This window comes from Heterocephalus glaber, unplaced genomic scaffold (assembly GCF_053883595.1).
Source record: "Heterocephalus glaber isolate CG9 unplaced genomic scaffold, H.glaber_assembly_v1.0 deba00001577, whole genome shotgun sequence".
Classification (NCBI taxonomy): Eukaryota; Metazoa; Chordata; class Mammalia; order Rodentia; family Bathyergidae; genus Heterocephalus; species Heterocephalus glaber.
The window spans coordinates 9,966,166-9,979,420 of NW_028258358.1; the positions used below are offsets into that span (position 1 = coordinate 9,966,166).

The 13,255-nt window shown below is 39.4% G+C and overlaps 1 protein-coding gene and 1 pseudogene across 1 annotated transcript in view; both read right to left on the reverse strand.

Annotated features, from left to right (window-relative positions):
* Klf12 (KLF transcription factor 12) overlaps positions 1-13,255 on the reverse strand; it is a 663,664-nt gene that overhangs the window by 574,609 nt on the left and 75,800 nt on the right. The gene's annotated exons all lie outside the window — the stretch shown is intronic.
* On the reverse strand, positions 7,988-10,637 carry LOC101720755 (poly(A) polymerase alpha pseudogene; annotated as a pseudogene).

Sequence of the window (13,255 nt, forward strand, 5' to 3'; positions counted from 1 at the left end):
TGGAGAAGAAAGATGAAATATTTTAAGCATCGTGCCTTGTTTTTCTCATTTCCCAACATAGACCTCAAATAGCACTTTCATCCTACTCATTCTGAAATCCTCCTCTGATGTCCTTCTGTGGAGACTGCAGAAAAGGATTTCTAAGATTTAGTCAATAAGTGGAATACAACTGAATTCTGAGAATTCACCTATTAAGCCAATGCATAAGAAATCAGAGTTGTGTCAAGTTATCTTAGAATGATTTTCAGATCTATGAGACTTAACAGTAACCAGGCTGAATGAATTTATGTTGTTAAATTTATGTTGAATTCATCTTTCAATTAAAGCAAGGGGTGGGGAGGACTACAGAGGCCATGGTAAGTAGATGTCATCCAAACACTGCAAAGAAGAGAGAATAGGACCAACAGAAGACCAGAGTTCCTGCCCTGCTGATGAGGCTTTTCAGTATCATAGCACCTTATGCCTCAGGCCACCATCCTTTAACACTACTATGATGTCAATTAAGTAACACCTTTTCCCATGATTCTAATTCCCCAATAAGCTTCTGCTTATAATTTGGCTTTTCATATAGGACAGTGATGGTAAACTTTTTAGAGCCTTCAATGATACAAACAGCCTGCTGAGGCATGTATGCCATAGGTTCGCCACCACTGATAAAGGGGAAGAGTACTGATTATGCCAATTCAAAGATTATAGTAATGCTACTTTGTAATGGGTGATTTGCAGTTGAGTTTTGGTTTCATCTGTTTGTCAGTTTTATTATTGTGAATTTACACTGAGGATATGTATTCACTCTTAGTGCCCTGGAAATGTTCTGGTTTTGATCCCGAGATGTCGGAGCAGCCAGCATGTGTTCCTCTGCTGAAACAGCAATGGCGTGCATTGCTGTTGGCTGAGATGCACACCATTCACACTCTTGTAATTGCCATTTGAATTTCTCTTTTCTTCTACTTTAGCAAATGTGGGGATATTGGTTCTAAAAGCAAACTTCCCATTTTATCAGGAAGAAGAAGGAGAGCTCAAGGAAAGTAGATGAGACAGCCTTCGTCAATGAATACAGGTCCAGCTAACACTTAGTCGTAAGCTAAGCTTCAAATTTAGAAGCACTTGGGAAGTTACAGAACTTATTTTATTCAGTTTTATGTTATAGACGGTCATCTAAACACATATTGCCACTGTCATAACAATGCCCACCATTAAAATCTGGTCTGAAGTTTATGGCTCATAAGAGACTAGTCTTCTTGGTTGTTTTTCTCTTCAGCTGTGAGTGTGTGAGCTGGGAGGGAATAGACACGGGTTTTAATCATTTGGGATTTTATCAAATGAACATGAGCAGGGACCAAGCCACAGTGGCAGCAAAGGTGTATGCCAAGGAGCACTCACGATGATCAACCATGAATTTCAGGAGGGAAGGAAGGACATGAGAGGGGTGGAGGATATTGAAAATATGGTAGGACCAATGGACAATTGGTCTCATCTCGGGGAGCCTGAAGGATGATGAGGTGGTGATACTACAGATGTGAACTGGAAACATTGGAAGTGGTGGTGGGAAAGTAGATTGTTTGAGACTGAGAAACTTCATAGGTGCTGGAATCAGGAAAACAGGAGTTCAAAACCTATCTCTGACACTTGATATGTGGTGATGCTAGTGACTTGCCCTTGCTCTGTCTCAGGCCTTTATTTTTTTTTAAGTTTCTAATGTGTGAAGAGTAATGTTTACTTTATGGAAAAGCTAAAATGATTGAGTGCTGAAATGCATATACAGAACCTACCACAGTTACTAGCACAATTCTGATAGCAATTGTCAAAGCTTGCATTTCTACTATGCAGTAAAGGCTTTGAAAGCAGGAGTATCTCAGACACACACACACACACACACACACACACACACACGCAAGCACTAAGAGGAATACATGTTCGATGAAAGAGAGCAGAGCTGGGCCTGGTGCTGTGGGAGTAAGGGAATGAGTCTGACCATGGGGCTTCTCAAGATTTCCCCAAGCAGCTGAGCCTGGTGGGGTTCAGGTGGGGGTGGTTATGTGAGAGGCGCTTCATCACAGCAGGTGAGAGCTGGGAAAAACCACAGGCTTTCTTATGTTTTAGATTTGGTTTTCATCAACCATAATTCTGTTTGAGAGAAGCATATGGAACCTGAAAGTTCTAAAGAACAGTTTTTTTTTAATATGTAAAAAATGTTTTTGAAAAAATTTATTCTGTCTCATTGTTCTTTTGAGGAGTAATTAAGAAATGCTCTGTGGGGTCCTTGGAGAATATTTTCCTATTTTTGCATAAATAAAGAAGAGATTCTTCAGCTATTCCCTGATGAGGCAAATGGATTCAGTGGACATTGCCTGGAAGTTCATGGAGCCTGGGTGCCACACTGGGGAGGATCCTGGCTCTCTTTCTGGTATCCAGATCACTAAACAGTATCCATACTGTGTGGCTGTAACAGCCTGGCTGGAAAAATTCATTTGTAGGCTCAGTAATGAGTCAGATTTGAGACATCTATGCCATATGTCTGAGGTGCTCAGTTTGGAGAGAGGAAGGAGAAGTCATTATAACAAACCAAGATGAAAGATAATCAAGTCCACACAAACACAAAATCAGTAAGTAAATGGATGGATCTACAGAATGAGTCCTGCTTTGGGAGAGAATTCAGAGTGGGGTAAGCTCTTCAGGGAATGAAGAAGATAAGGACAAGGAGTCCTGCAAACCTAGAGCAGTATGTTTGGAAAAGGAGCTTGGACAACATCTGTTTTATTTGTGCTTTAGGCAGTGAGGAATGGAGATGACCAAACTGTCACATGGTTCCAGAGAGATCTTGAGATCGTGCACAGACACTGCAAGGTCATCAGCAGGTAGGGTGTGGACAAGAATTGGCAGCCAATGAAAGGAGGAACTGAGAAGAACTGGAGGAGAGGGATGCTGAGGAGCAGGCTGTAGAAGGTTAGAACCATCAGGGACAACTAACGTAGGAGCAGAGTAAGCTCTAGGGACAAGGTGAGGACGAAGCAGGCCAGACCTAGACCTCTTGGTGAAGGGGTTCAATCCTTTTTTTCTGGTAACAGGAATTCTGCCAATTCTGCACTATGGCTGTCAGGCACTTCTTGTGTTTAACTCACTAGTAACGGATGGGCTTTTATATCAAACTTAAAGAAATGAAACCTGCAATAAAAATCAACCTAGCATTGCATATTTTATATATGTTTTTCTAACCATTACATGCATTAGTCACTCTGCTGAACAAACAATGAGAAGACAGACATGCCAAAAGTGATAGAGAAAATATGTTAACATTCAAAGAATAAATAATGAAAAGTGTGGCTGTTTTAATACCACAAAAGGAGTCACTTTCCAGTTCTTCTCACACCCATGATGCCCATTCCCTGGATACAGCCATGCCTGTTTCCTGATCTGACCCCACCACAGGCAACAAGGTTAACAAAAACTTTTTCATAATAGCTCTGAGCCTGGTGTTTGTTGTAACCAAATAAATCAGCCAGATATCCACCAACTGAACTGAAGTCTTCTTGGCCTCATCTGTGCTTTCCTAATTTTCACTGTTTTTACTTTCTAGATCTTCCTTGTGCCTGGGTATTTGCCTTCTTTCTTTTTTTGCATAAATTCTTTTATTGTTACATTTTAGGTATACAGTTCGTTTACAATATCATTGTGTGCTTGTACCTGTACATGATGTATCTTGGTTCTTGTTTTTTCCCCATTACCTGTGTGCCCTTCCCCAGCTCCACCCTTCCCTATTTACAGAGACTTTGTTTCCATTTTTTCCTTTTCTCATAATTTTTCCTTTCCCTTCTTACCATTCCCCTTCCCCTCCCACTTCCCCTACTCCTTTAGAACTTTTGTGCCTATTTCAAATGATCAATTATTTGTTGTAATCCTTTTAATTCTTATTTACACTTTCAGTTTCTCACACTAGAGAAACTATTTGGTATTTACATGTGTGTCCTATTTATTTCACTTAAGAGTATTGCCTCAATGTGAATCCATTTAACAATAAATGTGTCTAATTTCTCATTTTTTATGGCTGAGTAGTACACCATTTTATAAAAAAATCCCACATTTTCTTTATCCAGTCTCCAGTTGACAGGCATTTGGGCTGTTTCCAAGTTTTAGCTATTACAAACTGTGCTGCTATGAACATGGGTGCACATGTATCACTGTGGTATGATTCTTTTAATTCTGTTGGAAAGATACCGAGCAGGGGAATAGCTGGGGCAAATAGGACTTCCAGTCCTAGTTCTTTGCGGTATCTCCATACTGATTTCCACAGTGGTTGCACCAGTCTACACTCCCACCAGCAGAGGAGCAGGGTTTGTCTTTCCCCACAGCCCTGCCAGCATTTGCTATTGGTTGATTTCATGATAGCAGCTATTCTTTCAGGAGTGAGGTGAAATCTCAACGTTATTTTCATTTGCATCTCTTGAATGACCAGTGATGTTGAACATTTTTTCATGTTTATTTGCCATTTCTACTTCTTTGTCTGAGAAATGTCTGTTCATTTCAGATGCCCAATTTTGGATTGGGTCTTTAAATTTTGGAGGTCTGATTTTTTAAAGTTCTTTATAGATTCAAGATAGTAGACCTTTGTCTGAGGGACCGCTGGTGAAAATTTTTTCCCACATTTTGGGTTGTCTCTTCACACTGCTGGTGGTTTCTCTTGCTGTGCAGAAGCTTTTTAGTAAGAAGAGATCCCAACTCTACTTTATACAAATGGAGTCAAGTTGGCTCTCACAAAATGCTTTGTAGATCTCTCTAGTAAACCACATATTCCTGAAGTTTTCTTTAGAGGTACACCTCTTGAAGACATAGGCCCAGGTAAGGGCTTTCTGGAGAGAACCTCTGTGGCACAAGACATAACACCAAGAATCAACAAATGGGATCACATCAAATGAAAAAGCTTCTGCACAGTAAAAGAAACAATCAACAGAGTGAAGAAACAAAATGGGAAAATTTTTTTGCCAGCTATTTCTTGCACAGAGGACTAATATCTAGAATATATAAAGAACTCAAAAACATAAGACCCCCCCAAAAATAAAAGATCCAGTCTAAAAAATGGGCAACTGAAATGAACAGACACTTCTCAGAAGTACAGATGGTCAATAAATACATGAAAAAGTGTTCAAAAAAAAAAAAAAAAGAAGAAGAGATCCCACTTGTTGATTGTTTGTGCTAGTTCACCGGCAACTGGGGTTTTGTTCATAAAATCTTTTCCTACACCAATGTCTTCAAGAGTTCTACCTAACCTCTGTTCCAGCCCAAAAAACCAACTCTTTGATTCATTGATTTTTTATATCATTCTCTTAGTCTCCATTGCATTGATTTCTGCTCTGCTCTTTATAATTTCCTCTCTTGTGCAAACTTTAGGTTTATCATGCTCTTCCTTTTCTAGTGGCTTGAGGTTCAGCATTAGGTTGTTTATATGAGCTCTCTCTGTTTTCCTAATATGGGCATTCACTGCTATGAATTTCCTGCATAGAACTGCTTTCATTGTGTCCCATAAATTCCTGCATGTTGTACTGGCATTATGATTTACTTGTAGAAACTGTCTAATTTCTTCTTTAATTTCTTCTGTGACCCATTGGTTGTTCAAGAGAGTGTTATTCAATTTCCATGTGTTTGTGGGGGTTTTGCAGCTTCTTATGTTATTGATCTCCAATTTTATTGCACTATGGTCTGATAATATACAGGGGGTAACTTCAATTCTTTTACATTTACTTAAACATGGCCTATGAGCTAGCATATGGTCTATTTTGGAGAATGACCCTTGTGCAGCTTAAAAGAAAGTGTATTCGATTTTGTGGGGTGGAATACTCTGTAAACATCTATTAAGTCCATTTGTTCAATAGCTTGGTTCAGTTCTAGAATTTCATTGTTGACTTTTTGTCTAGATGATCTATTTGTGATAGTGGGGTATTGAGGTCCCTCACTACAATTGTATTAGTACTTATTTGGTTTTTCATGCCCAATAATATTTTTTTGTATAGTTTGGGACATTTGTATTTGGCGCATATATATTTATGACTGTCATGTCTTCCTCTTGGATTGTTCCCTTCACAAGGATGTAGTGACCATCTTTGTCTCTCTTAATTAGTTTTGGTTTGAAATCTACTTTGTCTGAAAATAAGATTGCTACCCCTGCTTTTTTTCTGGATTCCTGTTGCATGGAGGACTATTTTCCATCCTTTTACTTTCAATCTGTGAATTTCTTTTTGAGTTAGGTGTGTTTCTTGTGTACAGCATATTGTTGGATTTTGCTTCTTAATCCATTCTGCCAGTCTGTTTCTCTTGATTGGTTAAATGAGGCCATTTACATTGATGGTTATCATTGTGGGGTTTTAAAAAAAATTTATTGTGTTTTCAATGGAGAAATACATCACCTGTTTACAAAATAGCTCTTGAAAAATACAAGGAGCACAGATACTATAAAACAAAGCAAACTCCAGTCATGAGACACTGCATACATCATGCGAAAGCAACAGTCTGATTTCCAGATTATGAGACTAGAGTTAAAAAGTCACTACACAGAGAAAGTCCAAGTTTACAGCTTGGCAAAACTTGGATGCAGTTACATGAAATGTTTAATAAACTGAAGTTTTTTCCCAACGTGTAAACAAAATGACAAGACTAAATCTGTGCCTGCCAATTTCAATCTAACTCTGAAGCTACACAACACACACAGACACCTTGTACACTTCACCTGCTAGTTGACCATCTTTCCTTCCTAGGTGGTTGGGAGGAATGGCAAGGCGACTGTGCGGAGCAAAGATGTGGGAAGTAGAAATATTGCATACTAGATATTATAAAGTCATGGGGAAAAGAAAGCCTCAATTAATGCATAGCCTAAGGGGAAAAGACTATACTCCAACTTCAGAAAATTAATTTAGAAGGATGGGGAAGAGTCGTAAGTAATTGCAGTTTAATGTGAAAAATGTACATGTGATAGAATGGAGCACAATGGAAGATTCGAAAACATGCTCACTGGAGAAATCTTGTTAGGTTTGCTTTGTCCAGATTAAGAAACAGTAACTTTATCAACATCTGGCATCCCTTATACATTGTGAAGATGGATGTTATGTTGCTTTATAATGAGAAATTATTTTCTTTACAGAAAGGTGGTTCTAATCCTTTGCTGGAATAAAACAAAACAAAAAAGGAGTAAAGAGCTGACTAGATGTTAAGTGCTTGCTAGAAATGATTTTTAAAATGTTTTTGTATGTAAAATTTGCTGACAAATTTTGGTAAACTAGTTAAAAATAAAAATTAGTTTAAAAATCTTGGAGAAAATGCCTTTTTGCCCCCATGCTTAAAATTGAAAATCAATTTATAGACAGGGAAAGGAGATCTGTGGAGTGTACAAAATTCCTCTGATTTAGAGATCAAATGGCCATCCAAGTTAGATATCAGTTTCACAGAGTCATTACTTTTAGTAACCATAAAATTTCAGCCATGGGACCAAAATTTAGTGTCCTGTGCCATGTAGCCACCCGGTCACTGGTTTCACGTCATGGCTTAAGAAAATACTGGCATTTTAGTTTTTGTGAAGTAAGTCCTACCACCTTGTGCATATACACAAAAATCTAAAAAGGGGAGGGGGCTCAAAAAGGTTTTTCATTTGTTTTAAAGATAACAGATAGACGGCAAAAGAATATGGAGCTTCAGTAAGCTCAAAAAAATATATTTGCTGGCTGATCACTGATTTGTATGCACTACAAAATGATTCTATAAATAAAACCAATATATCATTTCTTAATCATAACCCCATCAAAACCAAGTATTTCCTAATTATTCTTTCAGTGTCAAACGTACACCCAAGAGTTGACATTTCATTTTTCCGGGCTACCGCTACCTCACGTGGACTGAACTAGATGTACTCTCGTAAGTAGGCCAGTACGCCCCTGCACAATGGTATCCAATTTGAAAACTAAGGGTAAAGGAAATTCTTTGGGAAAAAATGAAAACCCATCAAGCTGAAAAATCTAAAATTAGTTCTACTTTCTAATAAAAAATACATAAAAGTGCATCATCAGAATAAGGAATTCTTATGCCAGTTTGTATTGCAAATTTTCCAAACAATGCATCAAACATAAATCAAATCCAGATGTCAATTATGGATACAAATATAGCTTGAGGTTCTTTTTTTTAAAGGCAGTAATTTTTTTTTTAAATAGTTAATGCAACTGTTGCTAACACAATAATAATAGTACTCCTGGCTTCACATACTAACCTGGACTTCCGATCAAATGCTGATTAGCCCAGTGAGGGAGGTCACCAAAAAAACCTAATAAATTTTCAGTCTTGTCTAGTCTTGTACCCTCCATTCTCCTTTTTTAGCATTTGAAGACAACAGGTTGAATTAGCAGATATTGTTTATGGACCCCTGAGGTTGTTTTTACCGATTCAATCTCAATTTTATTGAATTCTTGATAACCAGAATAGGATTTGCAGGGAGAGCAGGGATATCAGAAAGGTCTGTACTGGATGTTTTCTGAGAGGCCAACAGAGAAGCCGCTGTCTGAGTAGTTTCTGATTGAGGTGTACTTGTCTCTGTATCAAGTTGTTCCTTTGCTTCTGTTTTATCATGTCCACTCAAAGCAACACAGCATCTTCACTTGTTTCATCCTCTTCTGTTTTGGGTTTCTCGGACTCTCTTCTTTATGAGGGGAAGATGTCCTCTTGACTCCTGCTATAGTATTAGGTATTTTTGTTGCTGCGTTTCCTGAAGGTCTAGGTGGTGGGTTTACCAGACGTGTTGTAGAAACAACTCTGGAGGCTGTAGGCTTTGGTGGTGGCAAATTGGCTGGCTGTGTGGCAGTTTGAGGAATGCTTTCACTCGATGTACCCCCTGAGCTGTCACTGGAATTTTTTTGTGGCACGGAGACTTTCAGGAGACTGGAAGTTGGTCACAGATGCTGCCGTCACAGCTGGAGCAGGACTGTTTCCGCCCTGAGAGCTGCCAGAGCTGTTCAATGGACTGGTCTTCGTAGCACTGGTGGGTGAAGGCACAGACATGCTGTTGTCACTGTCCATAGACAAGTCAAGGCTGCTGTCGTTCAGAGCTGTTAATTTTACTCCTTCTGTTGAGTGCTTTTTCTCTTTCTGAAGCACATGATGTAGTAGTTGATGGAGTTGCTTTCTTTTTACATGCATTGTAGCAATTTTCATATCCACCTCAAACATCTTGCTGTTTATTGCTTGCCTATAAACTGTATCTGTGAAAGACTGAATATCATAGGTGAGATCAACACTGAGATTTTCAGAATTTTCTGTTTTTTTAAACACTAACCCAATCACCCACATTGTATGAAATTCTTCCTTGTCAGGATTTTCTTTGGGTGCTGGAAATGACTGGGGAGTCACATGAGCCAATGTAATAAATTCATTCTTCTCCAAGCTTCCAACCAGGATTCGGATTTTTGATTCCACCAAACCCACCCATTCTAGGTGCAGTTTTTCCGTTGGTGCACTTGCTAGAAGTACAATATAATGCTTGTACTTTTGAAAGAAGTTTGGAGCTTCAAAAAGTTTGGACCACTCTGCCTTCTCAGCAAAATTTCATCTGTGATAGCAAGACCTTGTTTAAACTCCTCAAACATGACCATCCGTGTTGAAACGGACACATTGTACGTGGAGTTCTGTTGTGGGTATGCTGGTGTAATTATAGGCATAAGATGGTACCTATCACTGGGGTTTACCCTTGGGTCCCATACAGGCAAATTAAGATTGCATTCTTCAGGCTGTTTCAATAGCACTGGATTTGGCCATTCCCATTTAGAAAATACCAAGAAAAATTTATGTACAAGAGTTGATGCTATTGCATTTGGATAAAGCTGGCAAGTTCTTGCTACTAGCATAGCCCAGGAAACACCACCGAGGAAACCTAATATATTGGAATAGATGTTGTGGCGTTTGGCCCACAGTTTGATAGCTCTCAGAGTTAACCTGAAGTTGTCAATGTTTGGTACTAGATGTAAAATTTCATCGGTTACCCTGCAACCATTAAGACTTTTTATGCATCTTATATCTAAATTTTTAAGCAGACTGTCATCTCATAGGTCCAAATCTTCGGGAATAGTCTGCAGTGCTAGTCTTGGAAATAAAATATCAATCTCTATCCCATCAAAACAGAATTTGATGACTGGTACAAATGCCTCTTCAACAGCTCTTAAATCTTTTACTTCTTCCTGTAATTTCAATTTATCATAGAATGAGGTGAAAAAGTCACTTCAATCAACGTGTCTCGCTGCAACACATAATGCATCAATATCGGCACCTTTTGTATGTACTCCTAATCTGTAAGATCCAAATGTAAACATTTTTCCTCCAACATTTTCAGTTACAGACTGAGGAAGATTCTTGCTTTCACTGATTTCTCGTATCCACACTTTCACCAGGTTATTTAATTTTCCCAAAATTAAAATCCTGCGCTGCAGTTCTTCTTCCTCTTCAAAAACCCCTAAGGGCTTCAGAGTCTCCATGAGTTTCTGCGTCAGCACCCAGTCGGTCTCCTTGGGGGCTGCTAAGTTGACAGGCGAGGCGATGCCATAGTGCTTCGGCGGCGGCTGCGTCTGTTGTGATCCCTGTGTTGTAACTGGAAACGGCATGGTCTCCTGCTGCGCCAGCACCGCCTAGTCACCCCCCCCCCCCCCCCGCAAGCGCTGCCGCTGCCGCTGCCGCTGCCGCCCTGGGCATGATCCACTGAGGCAGGAGGGAGTGGAAGCCTGCCGCCTGCCTCAGCCGTGGGTCCAACCCCGCTCCCGTGCCCGCTCCCGCCGCTTTAAGCGCTTCTCCTCCTTCCCTTCGTCCTAACATGGCGACCGTGCGCTACCACAGCAACGTTCTCTGATGGTTATAATTGCTAGATATTGACTCGTCCTTGTCGTGATGTTTTACTGTTGTTGGCTCTTTTATTTCTTATTTTCCCCCCTTTCCCTTTAGTTTCTAGCCTTGCTTGGTGGCTTCACTCTGTTGGGCCTCATGGAGTTGTGACCCTCGTTGTCTTTTTCTAGGATATTGTTTAGAATTATCTGGAGTGCTGGTTTAGTGTTCATGAATTTTTTCATGTGTTCTTTATCATGGTAGTATCTAATTTCTCCATCGATTTTGAAAGATAATTTTTCAGGATACAACAGTCTAGGTTGGAAGTTATTTTCTTTTAGGGCTTGGAATACTTCACTCCATGCTCTCCTTGACTTGAGGGTTTGTGTTGAGAAGTCTGCTGTGATTCTGATGGGCTTTCCTTTATAGGTGATTTATTTCTTTTCTTTAACTGCTTGTAGGATTTTGTTCTTCTGTTGGTTTTCTGGGATCTTGACTATTATATGTCTAGGTGTAGATTTTTTTTGATCATGGCTAGGTGGAGTCCTATATGCCTCGCTTATCTGCATGTCCAATTCTCCATCTCTATCTGGGAAGTTTTCTACTATTACTTCTGTGAACAGTTTTTTATGTCAACTGCACTTTCTCCTGTTTTTTCTTGGACTCCTATCAGTCTTACGTTATTCCTCTTTGTATCATCTAGCAGCTGCTGGATTGATTTCTCATGGCCCCTTACTATTTTTAAGAAATCTCTATTTTCATGGTCCTTAACCACAATCCTGTCTTCTATATCTGATACTCTACACATTCCCTTAATCTACTGTGAATGCTTTCAATGGAGTTTTTAGTCTCCTGGATATCTGTTTGAATCTGTTTCTTGGATTCCATTTCTTTCTTATGTTGGGCGATTATTGTTTCTGTTTCTTTCTTATGCTGGGCATTCCTGGCTTCCAGCATGGTTCTGTGCTCATCTATTTTAAAAAATCTGTTTCTGTTCTAGAGCCTCTAATCATGTCTTTCACTCTGCTCACCATCTCTGTAGTTATCTGGGAGATTATGCCTGTTTTGAATTTTTCTAGAGTCTCATTCATCTGTTTTGTTACTTCCTGTGCTATCAGTTCAGGGTGTCCAGGTTGTTGATTATCATATTTTTCCACCTCGTTTCCCCCAGGACTTGCCTTTTGTGGGGTGGAAGCCTGAGCTTGTGACTTGCTTAAATGTCTTCTCATTTTTGTTTTTGGTACTGTCTTTGGTTTAATTCCTAGGTTGATACTTCAAAATTACTTATTGTAAGTATCCTTGTTGCTTGTGTTTAGAACCCTTGTGGAATGATTGCTCTTCAGAGGTGTCTTCCAGATATAGCTGGTCTTTAGATTTTGAGTCTCTAATGACTCTGAGGCTATCTCATTTTCATTATACCAGGAAGGCACTCACAACATCTTAGCCCAAGTGATACAATTAGCAACACCATAGCATCAAGCACAGCTTAGAAAATGACAATTTGTAGTAGTTATTAATCTATCACCTTGAACTGTGTGAATTAAATCAATATCAAGGACCAACCCAACATATGTTTATAGTGAATAAACTCAATATAGCAACTTTACTCTTTGGGATGGGGGCTTAGAAGGAGTTGGGGAGGGAGGGACAGATAGGTAGAAGGATCAGGAAAAGTTAGCAGTGAGGCCAGAAGACACAGGAAGATCACACAAACTCTAAGACACTATTGAAGGCAAGAGGAAAAGGCAGAATGAAAGAACAAAGATGTGAACAGATTCACCTAACAGCAATAGGGAGGTTAGATACTGTATTTACTTTCCTTTAAAACTAATGATAATCGAGGGCCAGGGATTTAGCTCAGTGGTTCCAGCACCTGCCTCACAAGCGCAAGGATCTGAGTTTGATCCCCGGTACCAAAAAAAAAAAACAAAAAAAACAAACCTAATGATAATTGAGAGAAGGAAAAAGAGAAGAAAAGGAAAAATCTGAATTCAGTCCGGAAAGGAACAAATAGGGAGATGAAGAGCAATGTGGTATAGCGAGAGAATGCATGACAGAGAGAGAGAGAGAGAGAGAGAGAGAGAGAGAGAGAGAGAGAGAGAGAGAGAGAGAAAAAGAGGAAAGAAAGAAAAGCAAAAAAGAAGAAAAAAATACAAATTTGAAAAGAGTAGAAAAAAATAAAAATTAAGAATTAAAAATAGGAGAAAAATTTTTTTTTGCAAGTAATGAAAAATAAAAATGAGGGGCCTCCTACAGGTTATGTCTCTGCTGTCACAATAGACAATGTAGGCAGCAGTGTGCAGATATAAGTCAATGAGTCTCAGCAATCCAGTAGCAGACCTGTGACATTCAGGCAGATTTCTGGCTGCAAGTCCCAAGGTGAACTCCCTGTCCTCCTGCAGGATTGGACTCTGCCAGG